Here is a 15,734-nt window from a genome sequence, read left to right as displayed (position 1 = left end):
TGATGATGCAGCAGCATCAGTAATGAAAACAACACAAGATTTTGAAAAAGAAATCAATTTGGGAAGAATCAGTGACTTAACTGACCAATTAGAAATTAGTAAAATCCTAGAAAAACAATTAAAAGAGGAAAACAAGGCAAGTAATAAGGATAATAATAAGTTGGTCAAGGCAAATGAAAAGCTAAATGAAGACCTAGGGAGACTAAAACGGGAAAATGAGCTACTTTCTAAGCAAGCATTCAAATGGTTAAAGGAAAAGAATATGTGGCAGGCAAAGTATGAAAAACAGAAGGTAAAAGCAGCTTTGTTCAGGGAAAGACATGACTCAAGTTTGTATTGTTTGGTCAGCGTAGCACAACAGGAATCATCTACAGGTACAACATCTACTAAAGAGAGAAGAAGATCAAAGAGGAGTAAGCAAGCATGGGGACATGCTTGATGATAAGCAAGGGAGAGATGTTGGGCCTTAGTTTTGGTCTTATTTTTGCTCTAAGAAACTTACTAATCCATCTATTTGCCATCCATTTTCCCTTCATTTATCCCATTTTGATGCATATTTGATATCCATTCAGGTATTTAATTTTAATTTTTCAATTTCTAAAGTTTTTATGAAAGTTTCGTTTTAAGTGCAAAATTGGCAGATTCAGAAATTCTCGTAATAGCTCTATGTTTGATATGGTTGCAGGACACTTGGGCACGAATTGAATGCATGGATGGATAGCTTGGGAACTAGGACTAAGCCAGGTATACTTAGCTCGAACAGAACAAGCTTTATTAGGCCCATTTAGTGCTAGTCAATCATGACTAGTCATTCAGAAATCCCATAGAAATAGGGCAGTTTTGAGATTCTATGGGATTGGTCATATTTCTTGGGATGGAAGTAATGAATTCGACTTAGATAGATGGATAAGGTTAGATGGATTTGTTTGAGTGAATATAGATCAGTTTGTTTCATGAGACTTCTTATTTAAGAGCCAAGACTTTGATGGCTTATGTATTGACTTATTATACTTTTATGCTGAGACACTTTTGATTTGGAGAGTTAATTTGAGACTTGTGTTATTATTATTTTTCTGTTCAATGCTATGGATGTGTTACTGAATTTGAGCTTCTGATATCACTTCTCAAGTGTGCAAAGCAAGGGTGGAGGGCCCCCATTCCAAGCTAAGTACACTTCCTTGTTAACTAGTTTTATTTCTTGTAATCTGGTTATTGTAGAACTGGTTTTTCAAAGCTTTATTTCAGATTTTTTTATGGTTAATGTATGGTGATTGATTTCATTAGATCTTAGCTTATTCATCACTTTATTAAGTTGGAAAAATAAGTGTTCAAGTTGAGCACCCCTTCTACTAAAATGATGAATTGAAACTAGTTTCCTTTGATTGCATGCAAGTAGTTTGTTTATGTGATTTTGGTATTGAGATGAATGAATTATGATGAAACAAATTATGTGTCTCTTAAGTTAGGAGCCTTCTTTCATTAATAATTTATCCATCTTAAGTTCTTGGTTTTAATCTCTGATTCATTAAGTGGTAATTGAGGCAAAAGTGGACTTCTTGAGTCGAGAACCATTTCAATATTCTTCCTCTTTTTAAACTAATTGAATTAGAGTTGTAGGATGTATTACTTTAAGTTTTTTCAATAAATTATCTTTCAAGGTTTGATTACATCTGATCTTCACATATAGTGAACTTGCCTCAAAGCATAAACAACCCGGATTGATAAGAAATATTTGTGTTAATTTCGGTAAACAAATTAGCTCAACATTGATACAGTCATAAAACTCTGATAATTTTCATGGATCCAATTCAGATCATGGCCTTCCCACTAAAAAAGCTTTTGGCCCACCAAAATTTAGTTTTCAAGCATCGACTAAGTGAGGGTACAATTGTCTCACTTGTCTAATCTCTATCCATTTTGCACTGCTCGGCTTTGAACACTTGAGCCCAATTCTAAGGTACTCAACATTTCCCCTGCATGTCGTTCTCACCTTCCTGTCCAGAATTGTGTCTTCCTACAACTCATTAAGATATTAAAATAGCAAGTCATCAATAGAAGGCAATTGATTCTGCTCTTCGGGATCCTTAATTAGTGAAGGTTCAAACAATCTCAAGCTATCTGCATTTATGACTGAGTAGATGTGTATGTAAGCTGGTAGATCAAGGTGAAAATAATTCTCACCAATTTTCTCAAGTATCTTGAGAGGTCCATACCTGATAGGCTTTAGATTTTTACCTTCACTTTGCATTATGTCCTCGCTGATATATAGCCAGACTAGATCACCAACTTGGAAACTATGCTCCATCTGATTCTTGTCATGCCCTGCCTTGTATTTGGCCTAGCTCTTTTCCAACTGTTCCTGTACTTCCTGGGGAATCTCTTGGATTTGTTTAATGAACCTAGTTGCCCTATCCACATCAATGTGTCCCTCAATTCTTGTGTCCTTACCAAGGAAAAAATCCAAGGGTGACTTGGGTATAAAACCAAAATAGGTCTCAAAAGGAGATCTCTGTGTAGAAGAATGTTTGGCTTGGTTGTAAGCATGCTACACATAACATAAATTTTCATCCCAAAGCTTAGGATGCTTGCTGCAATATCCCCTGAGTAACTAGATCACTGTCATGTTGACTACTTCTGTCTGGCCATCGGTTTGAGGATGGAAAGTTGTGCTTTTCTTCAGTCTGATGTCCTTCAGTTCCCACATACTTGACCAAAAATTTCCCACAAATTGGGTATCTCAATCAAATACAATGGAAGTGGGTAATCCAAAATGAACCCATACATGTTGAAAGAATAGTTTTGTAGTTTGTTCAGCGATAATCTGTTTATTACAAGGTATCAAAATACACATTTTTTTGAACCTATCCACAACAACATACAGATAATCATGACCTTTCGTAGATTTAGGCAGTCCTCCAACGAAATCCATGGAAGCACTTTCCCAAGGACAAGAAGGAACTGGTAATGGAGTGTACAAGCCTAGTTTTCTATTACTGGGCTTGCTTTTAGCACACATAGTACACCCTCTTACATATCTAGAAACTGTCTCATTAATTTTTGGCCAATAACAAAATCTTTGCAGCTGTGCAACTGTTTTGCATACCCCAAAGTGACTTGATATTAGAGAAGTGTGTGCTTCTCGAATTATCTTTACTCTTTCAGTTTTTGGAATGCATAGCTTCCCACAATGATATAGGAGTCGGTCCTTTACATGGTAATTCAATTCTTCTACTCATTTTCCTTGACTTAAAGTTGCATATACATCTTTAAAGTCTATATCTTGAGCATATTGTTCAATGTATCTCTCACGTAACATAGAATTATGTTTAAGTATAGTAGATGCTTTTATAATGGGTCTAGATAACATATCTACAACTTTATTGTGTATGCCCTTTTTATATCTGATGATTAAATGAAACTGTTGTAGAAAACCCATCCATCTATAGTGTCTTGATTGTTGCAACTTAGTTTGGCAGTGTAGATATTAAACTGGTTGATGATCAGTATGTATTATTGTCTCTTTGCCCATTAAGTAATGTTTCCAACTTTTCACACTCTGTACTAATGCATACAATTCTTTATCATATGTAGGATAGTTAACTACTGCAGAATTAAATGTCTCAGAATGATAACATATGGGTTTACCATGTTGTGTCAACATTGCTCCCACGGCATAGTCACTGGCATCTGTTTGGATCTCAAATGGTCTTTGAAGATCAGGCAGTGCTAGTACTCGTGTTGTACTAATATTTTCTTTCAAGGTGTTGAAGGCTTTCTGCTATTTTCCTCCCCATTGAAACACCTTGTTCAATCCTATTAAAGCATGTAAGGGAGATACAATTAAGGAAAAGTTAGAAATGAACTTTCTCCAAGATTGTGCTGCTCCTAAGAAGCTCCTATCTTCTGTAGCAGATTTGGGTTTAGGCCAGTTCATAATGACTACCACCTTAGAGGGGTGTTATAGACATTTTTGTGCCTTGCAGCATGAAGCATGAAATGTCCATAATCTAAGGGATCCAAAGTCCCTAAACATGTTGTTCCTACCCCTAGAGGAACAAGGCCAACAAACCACAGCAATTCAGACAAGTTCTCCACCTGAAAATACTCAAAAACAAGGCAATTCTGGATCATGTCAACTGCTCCACTGAGCATCTGCGTTGAATGTCAACTGCTCCACTGTCCACCTGCGTTGAATGTCAACTCCAACAAAGGCTACCTGCACTGAGCGAGTTTGGACAAGTGGAAGGCTCATTCCTCAATGTGTTAATGCTCAGGAAGCTTCCAAAATGACACTTGGATCAGGGAATTCGACTGGTGATGAGTAAGAGGTTCCAAATCTCCAAGTGGAAGAAAGAACCTCCAAGTGGAATCAAGAACTGAAAGAGGGAGAGGACACTAGTCACATCTCAGGCTGACTCATCCTCTCTCCAAACATCTATATATGGATCTCTCTCCCATGAGATCTGGAGGCTGGAATTTTGTGAATGCAAAGAATTGTTGTTGGTTTGAGTTTAGAACTATTGGGTGATTTGCTTTGAAGTAGGTGAAGAGGAGATTCCTTTCTGCTGGGAAGGTGATGGTGGACTGGGCCTCTTATGGTTGTATCACTTCCTGAACTTTACTTCTTCCATCAATAAAGCCATTTGAGTTTCTTCTATATGCATGTATCTCAATGATGTTTTGTTATACTTGTGTATTTAGTTTATCCTAATCCTTAAACTAGTTATGAATGTATGCTTCTTGTAGTTTCCCTCTCTTGCCATTTTGCAGGATCTTGGTGTAGCTGGGTCAGTGAAAGAGTAAAGAGCTGGAAGCAAGCAGCAAGGAGTGGGATTGGATCAACAACTAGCGGAAGGTATCAGTTAGTGGATCTCTTTCTTCTCTCTTTACATTTCATAAAGAAGAAATCTTAAATAGTTTTGTCTTGCTTGTTGTTGAGGTACTATCACCCTTAGAGTGGGATAGGGTCATTCCACTGCTGTCGAATAACAAGGCTAATGAACAACCTAGTAGTTCGACGACAACTTTGACCGAAGTTGTGCCACCCATCATTCCTGAACCAATGATAAAGTCGCCAAAGAGAGTAGTACACAAATCAACATTTAATCCTCGTGCCAAAGTAGCACAGAATTATAACATAGTAGAGGACCTGGCCCAATCGCCGTCCACTATGTCGACACTTGAGGTACCACAAAATTTCCCCTCCAAAGAGCAAGCTTTATTATCAGCAATAGGTGGGATTGGCCCAATGGATTCCAATCTTGTGGCCTTTGATCATAAAGGATATGACCCTCAGTTACCAGCTCAACTAGCTTTCCTTATTCAAGTGAAATCCCTCAACAAAACTGTTCATCGAACAATTATTGATGAGGGGGCATATACATGTCTTATGTCGATGAGTTGCTGGAAAAATTTAGGCTCACCACCCTTGTCGAAATCGTCAACGATGTTAAAAGCATTTGATGGACGATCATACACTCCATACGGGATTTTAAGTAACTTGCAAGTTGAACTAGGGGGAAAAATAGTAGAAGTTGATGTTGAAGTAATCGACGGAAACCTCGATTACAACATCCTACTGGGAAGGCCCTGGATATATGCCATGGCCGCAGTTGTGTCGACCTACTTCAGTAAGATTGCATTTCCCTTTCAAGGAGGAATTACAGTCGTCGACCAACAAACTTTCTTCCCCGACAGTTCACAAGTTACAGGAAGCATTCCAATGATCCATGGAAGCAATCATTCACTTCAAAATATTGGAGTAGGTCTCCTAAAAGACCCTGCCTTAATGGGTACTTTTTCCCTACCACCTGCAAGTAATCTGGCAGAAGTGGCCACAGTGGAAACCTACAATATGAAATCTTCTATATCTAATGGATTCGGAAGATTCCTAAACATTTTGTTAGCATGGATCATCGCCCTAATAGAAATACTGTAAAAACAGTGGGCTCCGAGGACGGTTCTTATCTCGTGTCAACCTAGTTAAAAAATGAAACAATGAATCATGAGGATAGTTCTTTTACTATGTCAACCTCATTAAAAAATGAAACAAATCCCCTTTTCAAATCTCAAAGGTAAACCTTCATTCCAACCACCAAGTTGAATGCAATGAAGCTTGGGGGGCATGCACCTCGATTTGCGTTATTATGCTGGGGGCATGCAAACTTATCATCGAGCAGTTTTAGAACACAGTTCATGCTCATTAAAAAATAAACGCAAGATTCGAGCAGTTTTAGCACATAGTTCATGCTCGTTAAAAAATAAACATAAGATCGAGCAAGTGTTTCCACCAGTGTTTAAGCTCGTTAAAAAATGAACTATCCAGTAAATAACCACTGCGATCGTAAATTTATCAGCCATAAAAGCCTTGGTCGTGTTTGTACCATCACCTCCACTTTTCATTTGGCCGATCATTCACCTCCATTTGATTGTTTACCCATTTTGAGGAACAACTGCGAAGAGTGATTTCACCTAGCCATCCTTGTGACACTGCCGTGATTGGAAAATTCCAACCTGTACCTGGAATCTGCTGCTATCCCTGTTTATCACTCGTTCCTCAAAATATGAGTCTTCTTTGAGCTCTTTTCATCTGACTCATAAAATATAAAAAGTTTGCCGAGTTTTGGCCTTCCAGCTCGTTAAAGCGACCGGAAGAGCTATCCCTCCTCTAGATTTTAATCTTTTTGGACCTGAGGGATTATTGCACAAAAAGATCGAGCGCTTGTCTAGTTCGGCTTGATAAAACTATCGAATATTCATCCCTTCTGTATTGTTTTATACTTTTTCGGACTTAAGGGATTAGATGACGAAAAAGGACGTTTGGAGTTAACTTTACGTACCTTTTCAGACTCTCTAAAAATGAAAAGGACCGAGTTGTCTTTGTCGCTAGACTCGTTAAAAGCATTAAATAGCGACAAACTTGTCTTTAGACGAGAACGAGTTTCCCTATCGCTAGGCTCGTTAAAAAATAGCGATGGGCTTGCCCGAAGGGCAGGTTATAGAACAAGCATATGTTATCCTCCTCAAGCTTGACAAAAATAAAGAGGTACTGGTCAGAAATGACTAGGGAAAAATTCGGAGAAACTCAAAGCTTTGATGGTAGCAAGTCGCTCTTGAACATGACACTTTTCCTCCGTACCACATCGGCTTGGGTTGTTTCATTCACCGGTCACATCACCATGGTCTCGCCATACCATCCATATTTGGGGTAATGCTACCGATCCATCGCATCAGTGTTGTTATATGTTCAAGAGATGTTGTTCAGAAAGAGTCAACCGTGTCCCATCCACTGCCATACATCATCTTTCATCCTTTCATGACCGCCACCCTGAATCATATGTCACAGATCGTTTTCACCTTCACCACAATCATTAGCTCCGTTCCGTGTCACTGATGTGGGATTCATTAAGGCCCTCCTTTGACGGATCGCTTCTTGTCGACATCAGCACATTATCCAAGAAGTTGATCTAGGAACACCCCCTTCAGTACTTTGAAGCTTGCATGACTCTATGGCAAGTTTCTCACTTCCGGCGACAGGTATACATCAATGACCTTCGACCGAAAGATTTTGCGTGGTGTTCGACGCCAAGTCCTCTATTCACACCACGTGAATTGTACTGCAGTACCTTGAGGGTCATCATCATTATCGGTGATTCCTCTCGTGCTTGTTAACAGTTTACATCATTGACTGGTAATCAAGCGATGTCTTTCCATGTTCGACTCCAAAAAATTCTCACATGGATCGACTTGTACTTAGAGTGAAGATCGGACGAGTTTGAAGACCTCGGATCTAGTTTCATCCATCCGGGCTGCGATATATATTCAGGAAATAAAAACATTGACATGTGCAGCAGATGATCATCCTACTCAAAGGATGATAATTTCATCAGAAAATTATCACTCTACCTTGAGACGATTGTCTGTTCTATGTACAGAAAAATGTATTTATAAAGCTGAGCATGGGAATGCCCGCCTCAGCTAGATCATGAAAGCAGTATGAAAAATAATGTATTGTATTGTATCTTATTACAGGTCACCTCCCAGCAATTGGATGAACTTCGGATCCTCCTGATAAAGCATTTCACCCAATAAACGACCTCATACTTTAGGGGGCAACTGTTATAGACATTTTTGTGCCTTGCAGCATGAAGCATGAAATGTCCATAATCTAAGGGATCCAAAGTCCCTAAACATGTTGTTCCTACCCCTAGAGGAACAAGGCCAACAAACCACAGCAATTCAGACAAGTTCTCCACCTGAAAATACTCAAAAACAAGGCAATTCTGGATCATGTCAACTGCTCCACTGAGCATCTGCGCTGAATGTCAACTGCTCCACTGTCCACCTGCGTTGAATGTCAACTCCAACAAAGGCTACCTACGCTGAGCGAGTTTGGACAAGTGGAAGGCTCATTCCTCAATGTGTCAATGCCCAGGAAGCTTCCAAAATGACACTTGGATCAGGTAATTCGACTGGTGATGAGTAAGAGGTTCCAAATCTCCAAGTGGAAGCAAGAACCTCCATGTGGAATCAAGAACTGAAAGAGGGAGAGGACACTAGTCACATCTCAGGCTGACTCATCCTCTCTCCAAACATCTATATATGGATCTCTCTCCCATGAGATCTGGAGGCTGGAATTTTGTGAATGTAAAGAATTGCTGTTGGTTTGAGTTTAGAACTGTTGGGTGATTTGCTTTGAAGGAGGTGAAGAGGAGATTTCTTTCTGCTGGGAAGGTGATGCTGGATTGGGCCTCTTATGGTTGTATCACTTCTTGAACTTTACTTCTTCCATCAATAAAGCCATTTGAGTTTCTTCTATATGCATGTATCTCAATGATGTTTTGTTATACTTGTGTATTTAGTTTATTCTAATCCTTGAACTAGTTATGAATGTATGCTTCTTGTAGTTTCCATCTCTTGTCATTTTGCAGGATCTTGGTGTAGCTGGGCCAGTGAAAGAGCAAGGAGCTGGGAGCAAGCAGCAAGGAGAGAGATTGGATCAACCATTAGCGGAAGACATCGGTTAGTGGATCTCTTTCTTCCCCCCTTTTACATTTCATAAAGAAGAAATCTTAGATAGCTTTGCTTTGCTTGTTGCTGAGGTACTATCACCCTCGGAGTGGGATAGGGTCATTCCGTATTGGATACTTTTCCCAACAACAAGGGGTATATCTTCAATTCACCACCCCCTACTATATGTCCCAAATAATTCAAGGATGTTTTGCCAAATTCACATTTTGAGAGTTTAACATAAAGTTTTTCTCTTTTCAAAAGATATAGTGTCTGCTTAAAATGCTTTAAATGTTCTTCCCATGTTTTGCTAAATATCAGAATGTCATCCAGATACACAATAACAAAATCATCAAGAAAGGGTCTGAGTACAACATTCATTATTCTCATGAAAGTAGCAGGAGCATTAGTTAAGCCAAAAGGCATAACCAACCACTCATACAATCCCTGCTTTGTTTTGAAAGAAGTCTTCCATGCATCTTGTTCTGCCACTCTGACCTGATGATATCCACTTTGAAAGTCTAAATTGGAAAAATAAACATCTTCTTTCAATTGATCTAATAGATCATCTATGCGAGGAAGGGGATAACGATTTTTTATTGTTATCTTATTCAGTGCTTGGTAATCAATGCACATTCTCCACGAGCCATATTTCTTTCTCACTAGAACGATTGGAGATCCACATGGTGATGTGCTAGGCCTGATGAATCCCTTCTCGAGCAACTCCTGCACCTGCTTCTTGATTTTTGCATTCTCTAAAGCAGACAACCTGTACATTCCAATGCTAGGCAACGGAGCATCTTGCTACAAATTAATTTCATGCACTATTTCCTTTTTGGGTGGTAGACCATTAGGTTCTTGAAACAAGATATCATACTCTGAAACAATTTTTTCTAAATCAGCTTGCTGTTTAGCATCATAACCTTCAAATACATTGGCTTTATCAGGTTTCTTTCCCTTTACAACCATCAGTAAAATTGTTTGCATGAATTTATCATTCGTTTCGTCTGCGCTGAGTTTATGAGTGTAATTATTCTTGAGCTTATGAGCTCTTACAAAGTATTTGATTCCATCTTTAACGAGTAGATACTTGTTCTCAACTCTATAGAAAATAGCTTTTCTGTCATACAAGTAAGGACTTCCTAAAACAATTCCGCATATATCCAAAGGAATTATGTCTAACTCAACCTCATCTACAAATGCTGACCCAAAAGAAAACTTGAGTTTGCATTGTCTAGTCACTTGTAGTTGTGCTTTATCATTTAACCATCCTAATGGGTATGGTTTCTTGTGCGGTGTAGTCAGTAATCCCAACTTCTTTACAATTGCTTAAGAAATTAAATTTACTTGTGAGCCACTATCAAACAAAGTATCAATCTTTTGATATTTGGAAATAACTCGAATATGGAAAAGCTCATGTCTTTTTCTCTCATTTTCTTCATCAATAGTAGATTGTGCAGAATTACTAGTAGATGCTTCAGAATTCTTACCTTTTATACCTGTGGCTGCAATGGTTGTTTCATCTCCTGAGTCTGACCCCAAATCTTTCTAAATAGTTGCAGTAGTCATATTCTTCTTGCCCTCGAACTTCTTAGATCTCAGCTCCGGATGCAGAACCCAATAGTGCTCATCATCATGCCCATCCTTCTTACGGTGAGTGCATGAAGACTTGATTTTCTATGCAGTGTTGGCCTTCCTTTCTTTCCATTTTTGTTTTCTTTTCTCCTTATTCTTGGTTTCAGTGGGTTGGGATGATCCCCCAACTTTTGGGTTTCCATTATTTCCTCAAGCTTCTAGATGTGTAGCTTGAACAAATACCTCATCTATACTAGTGGGATTAAACATGAGGATAGTATGCCTCATGTAGCTATGTAGACCAACAATGTACTTCAACAGAGTCTCAGGCGAGTCTAATGATATTTCTAGAATCAATGCTTTCTTCCTAAATTCTTGGGTGTATCCTTGTACACTTTTCCCTTTCAACTGTCGAAGAGTTTGCCAGCTCATCATGGCTTGCTGCATGTAGGCCAGTGGATAGAATTTATTTTTTATTGCAGAAACAAATTCACTCCAGACAGAAATTATCTTACCATGTCTCTTCATGTCATCTTGGGTCATGCCTTCCCACCAAACCAAGGCAATGCCTCCAAAGCGTAGGCTGGCCAACTGAATCTTGCTCTTGTCTGAATCAATACTCTGCAATAAACCTCAATTTGTCTGATCCAATTATCCATCTTTTTTGCATTAAACTCTCCATCATATATTGGTAAATCAAATTTAACATCTAGTTTAATCAAATATGCCTTCTTTTTATGTTCAGGGCTATGAGGAGGTGCGAGGAAGCTTTCTTCTTTCCCCTTGCCTTTTGTGTGGTCATGTAGGAGAGACTCTTCTTCTCCTTTATCTTGTTTGGAACCTGATGAATCTTCATCCTTATGTTTTCTAAAGTCCTTATACATTTCCTCTACCATGGACCTTATGGCTAGGAAAATATCTATGAATTGAGGGTCTGGCCCCATAGAGCCTTCCTCTAACATTGTCTTATGAGGATAGACTCTTCCAATTTCAAGATTGGTTTCGACCAACTCTCCTTTTCCTAATTTGAGCTTTGATCTAGTTAGCATTCAACAACTAAATCCAACACAAGCTTGTCTAACCTTAACAGCCTTGAGCTCTAATACCACTTGATCTAAAAATCACTTATGCATGATCTCAGTTGATTAATTAATCTAGGTATCATAGAATCATGTGCTCATGTGTGTCTATGTTATCTTCGGCAATGGATCGATAAGATTGCAAAATACACAGACACTAGAAAACAGTAAGAGAAACATAGAAAACAAATGCAAAACACAACAATTTAATAAGGAGTTCACCCAATCCTCTTGGGCTATGTCTCCAGTCCAACTTCTAGTGGTGGCCTTCTTTTTATTGTGTCTTTAAACATAGTTTTTACAATGAGAAGCTAAATTTGAGTCTCCTAAAATAGATGATGCTTCATAGGGTGGTTCTTGGATTCCCCAAGCCACTAGAGTGCACAGACTCCCCCTTACCAAGTCTCGACCTCAACTAGTCTTTAATGGGATGAGTCAAATTTGGTACTCAGTTCCTGACAGATATCCTCACAGGGATTGCTTGAACCTCTCAAGCCTGGTTTTGTCTCCTCGATGCTGCCTTAACTCTACAGGTCAGCTCGACTCTCTGTTATCTACTTCTTACTGTCTCACTATCTTGCTTTTCTGTTCTCTATCTGTTTGTGGCTTAAAGCCAATTTGTCCCTTGACTATTCGCTTCCTCTTGCATCTCTTCGAATCGACTGCCTTTGTCTGCGTGGAATTCCCTGCCTCTGCATCATCGTCACTGTGTAACGTTTCGCAGGGAGGCGGCCACTTTTCCTCTCATGAACTGAGCACCACCTCTTCCTCGAACAGTTCATTATTTCGGTTACTTTGTGAAATGATTCATCTTCCAGGTCAGCGGTCAAATCAGACTTCAACCTTTATATGTCGTAGCTTATTTTCTCCCTCCAAATCTGGTCTCCCTGTTGTAGGGAAAAGTATCCGACTCGGATGACCCTATCCCACTTTAAGGGTGACAGTTCCTTAGCAACAACTGTAAAACAAACTACTTAAGGTTTACTTCTTTATGAAAGCAGAAGAGAATGGAGAAATGCACTAACCGTTGCCTTGCGCTTAATGTCGAATCCAAACTCTTCTCTTTGGCCGCTTGCTCCTAGCTCCTTGTTCTTTTGCTCTCCCAGCTACAATGAGATCCTGCAAAATAACAAAGAAGGAAACTACAAGAGGCATGCAATCATAACTGATTCATGGATTAGTGTAAACCAAACATGCAATCATCACAATATATCATTGAAACAAGAGCACATAGAAGAACCTCAATAGCTTTTATTAATGAAGAAATAAAGGTTCTGAGAGTATTACAACCATTGAAGGCTCCAACCCAGCAACACCTCCCAGCAGAAAGAATTTCTCTTCTTCACCTCTCTCAAACAATCACCCAATAGTTCTATAGTGAAACCAACAGCATATCATTACTTTGCACAAAATTCCAGCCTCCTTGAGCTCATAGGAGAGAGCTCAATATATAGATGAATTGAGAAAGGATGAGTCAGCTTGAAACTGATGTGTAGCTGCCTTGTGTCCTCTCTCTCTTCAGTTAATCTTTAGTTGATCTTCAGTTCTTGAATCCACTTGGTGAACCTTGCTTCCACTTGGAGAAACAAAGCCTCTGACTCATCACAAGGCGAAATCCCTGATCCAAGTGTCATTTTTGGAAGATTCCAGAGCAATGACTCAGTGTGCCACATGTCCAAACTCGCTCAACGCAGGTGGGCTTTGTTCTACCTGCTTTGCAACGCACGTACACCATGGAGCAGTTGTGTTTCAGCGCAGAAGCCTAATGGAGCACCTGCTTTGATTTCAGGATTGCTTGTTTTTGAGTGTTTTCAGGTGGAGAACTGATCTGAGAGCTGTTGGTTTGCTGACCTTGTTCCTCTAGGGGTAGGAACATCATGTTTAGGGAACTTTGGATCCCTTAGATTATTGACAATTCATGCTTGTTGCTGTAAGGCACAAAATTGTCTATAACAGATGCCCCCTAAAGTATGAGGTCGTTTATCGGGTGAAATGCTTTATTGAGAGCATCCAAAGTTCATTCAATCTGCTGAGAAGTGTCCTGTAATAAGATACAATACGATACATTATTTTTCATACATTTTCATGATCTAGCTGAGGCGGGCATTCCCATGCTCAGCTTTATAAATACATTTTGGTACATAGAACAGACGATCGTCTGATTGTAGACTGATAATTCTTTGCTGAAATTATCATCCTTTGAGAAGGATGATCATCTGCTGCAATGATGTACATATCAAATGTCTTTATATCATGAATATATATCGCAGCCCGGATGGATGAAACTAGATCCGGGGTCTTCAATCTCTTCCGATCTTCACTCGATGTACAAGTCGATCCATGTGAGAATTTCTTGAAGTCGAACATGGAAAGACATCGCTTGATTACCGGCCAATGATGTAAACCGTTAACAAGCGCGAGAGGAATCACCGATAAGGATGATGACCCTCAAGGTACAGCAGTACAATTCACATGGTGGGAATAAAGGACTTGGCGTCGACCACCATGCAAAATCCTCTGGTCGAAGGTCATTGATGTATACCTGTCGCCGGAAGTGAGAAACTTGCCATTGAGGCATGCAAGCTTCAAAGTACTGAAGGGGTTGTTCCTAGATTAACTCCTTGGATAATGAGCTGATGTCGACAAGGAGCGATCCGTCAAAGGAGGGCCTTAATGAATCCCACATCAGTGACACGGAACGGAGCTAGTGATTGTGATGAGGTGAAAACAAACTGTGATGTATGATTCAGGGTGGCGGTTATGAAGTGGATGAAGGATAATGTATGGCAGTGGGTGGGACATGGTTGACTCTTTGCAGAACCACATCTCTTGAACATATAACGACACTGATGTGATGGATCGGTAGCATTACCCCAATTGTGGATGGTGTGGCGAGGACCATGGTTATGAGACCGGTGAATGAAACAACCCAACCCGATGTGATACGGAGGACAAAGTGTCATGTTCAAGAGCGACTTGCTACCATTAATGCTGTGAGGTTCTCCCAATTTTTCCCCAGTCATTGCTGACCAGTACCTCTTTATTTTTGTCAAGCTTGAGGAGGATAACATATGCTTGTTCTATAACCTGCCCTTCGGGCAAGCCCATCGCTATGTTTTAACGAGCCTAGCGATAGGGAAACTCGTTCTCGTCTAAAGACAAGTTTGTCGCTATTTAATGAATTTAACGAGTCTAACGACAAGGATAACTCGGTCCTTTTCATTTTTAGAGAGTCTGAAAAAGTACATAAAGTCAACTCCAAAATTCATTTTTCGTCATCTAATCCCTTAAGTCCGAAAAAGTATAAAACAATACAGAAGGGATGAATTTTCGATTACTTTAACGAGCGAACAAAACAAGCGCTCGATCTTTTTGTGCAATAATCCCTCAGGTCCAAAAAAGATTAAAATCTAGAGGAGGGATAGCTCTTCCGGTCGCTTTAACGAGCTGGAAGGCCAAAACTCGGCAAACTTTTCATATTTTACGAGTTAGTGAAAAGAGCTCAAAGAAGACTCGTCTTTTGAGGAACGAGTGATTAACAGGGCAGCAGCAGATTCCAGGTACAGGTTGGAATATTCCAATCACGGCAGTGTCACAAGGATGGCTTAGTGAGATCACTCTTCGCAATTGTTCCTCAAAATGGGTAAACAAACATATGGAGATGAACGATTGGCCAAATGAACGGATGGAGGTGAGACTGCAAGAACACGACCAAGGGCTTTAATATGGCTGTCAAAGGTTACATTCACCAAGGTTATTTACCGGTTCATTTTTTCTGGGTGAGCTTGAACTCTAGGGGAAGATTGCTCACAACTTATGTTTATTTTTTAACGAGCATGAACTATGCGCTAAAACTGCTCGGATCTTGCGTTTATTTTTTAACGAGCATGAACTATGTGCTAAAACTGCTCGAATATACCAGTCATAATACAAGAAACGCCTCAGGTGAGGTAATCTTATTTAAGGAGCGATACCTCACTAATTACTCCAATTTGGCAAGTTTTAACTTTTGCCCCACATCCTTTCTTTATGCAAGCTCGGAAACGACTAATCCAAAAAACAGATAAATAA

This window comes from Pinus tabuliformis, chromosome 3_1 (assembly GCF_031772625.1).
Source record: "Pinus tabuliformis cultivar Carrire ecotype Pingquan chromosome 3_1, CPIR1, whole genome shotgun sequence".
Lineage (NCBI taxonomy): Eukaryota > Viridiplantae > Streptophyta > Pinopsida > Pinales > Pinaceae > Pinus > Pinus tabuliformis.
Note: the sequence above shows the minus strand (reverse complement) of the source record.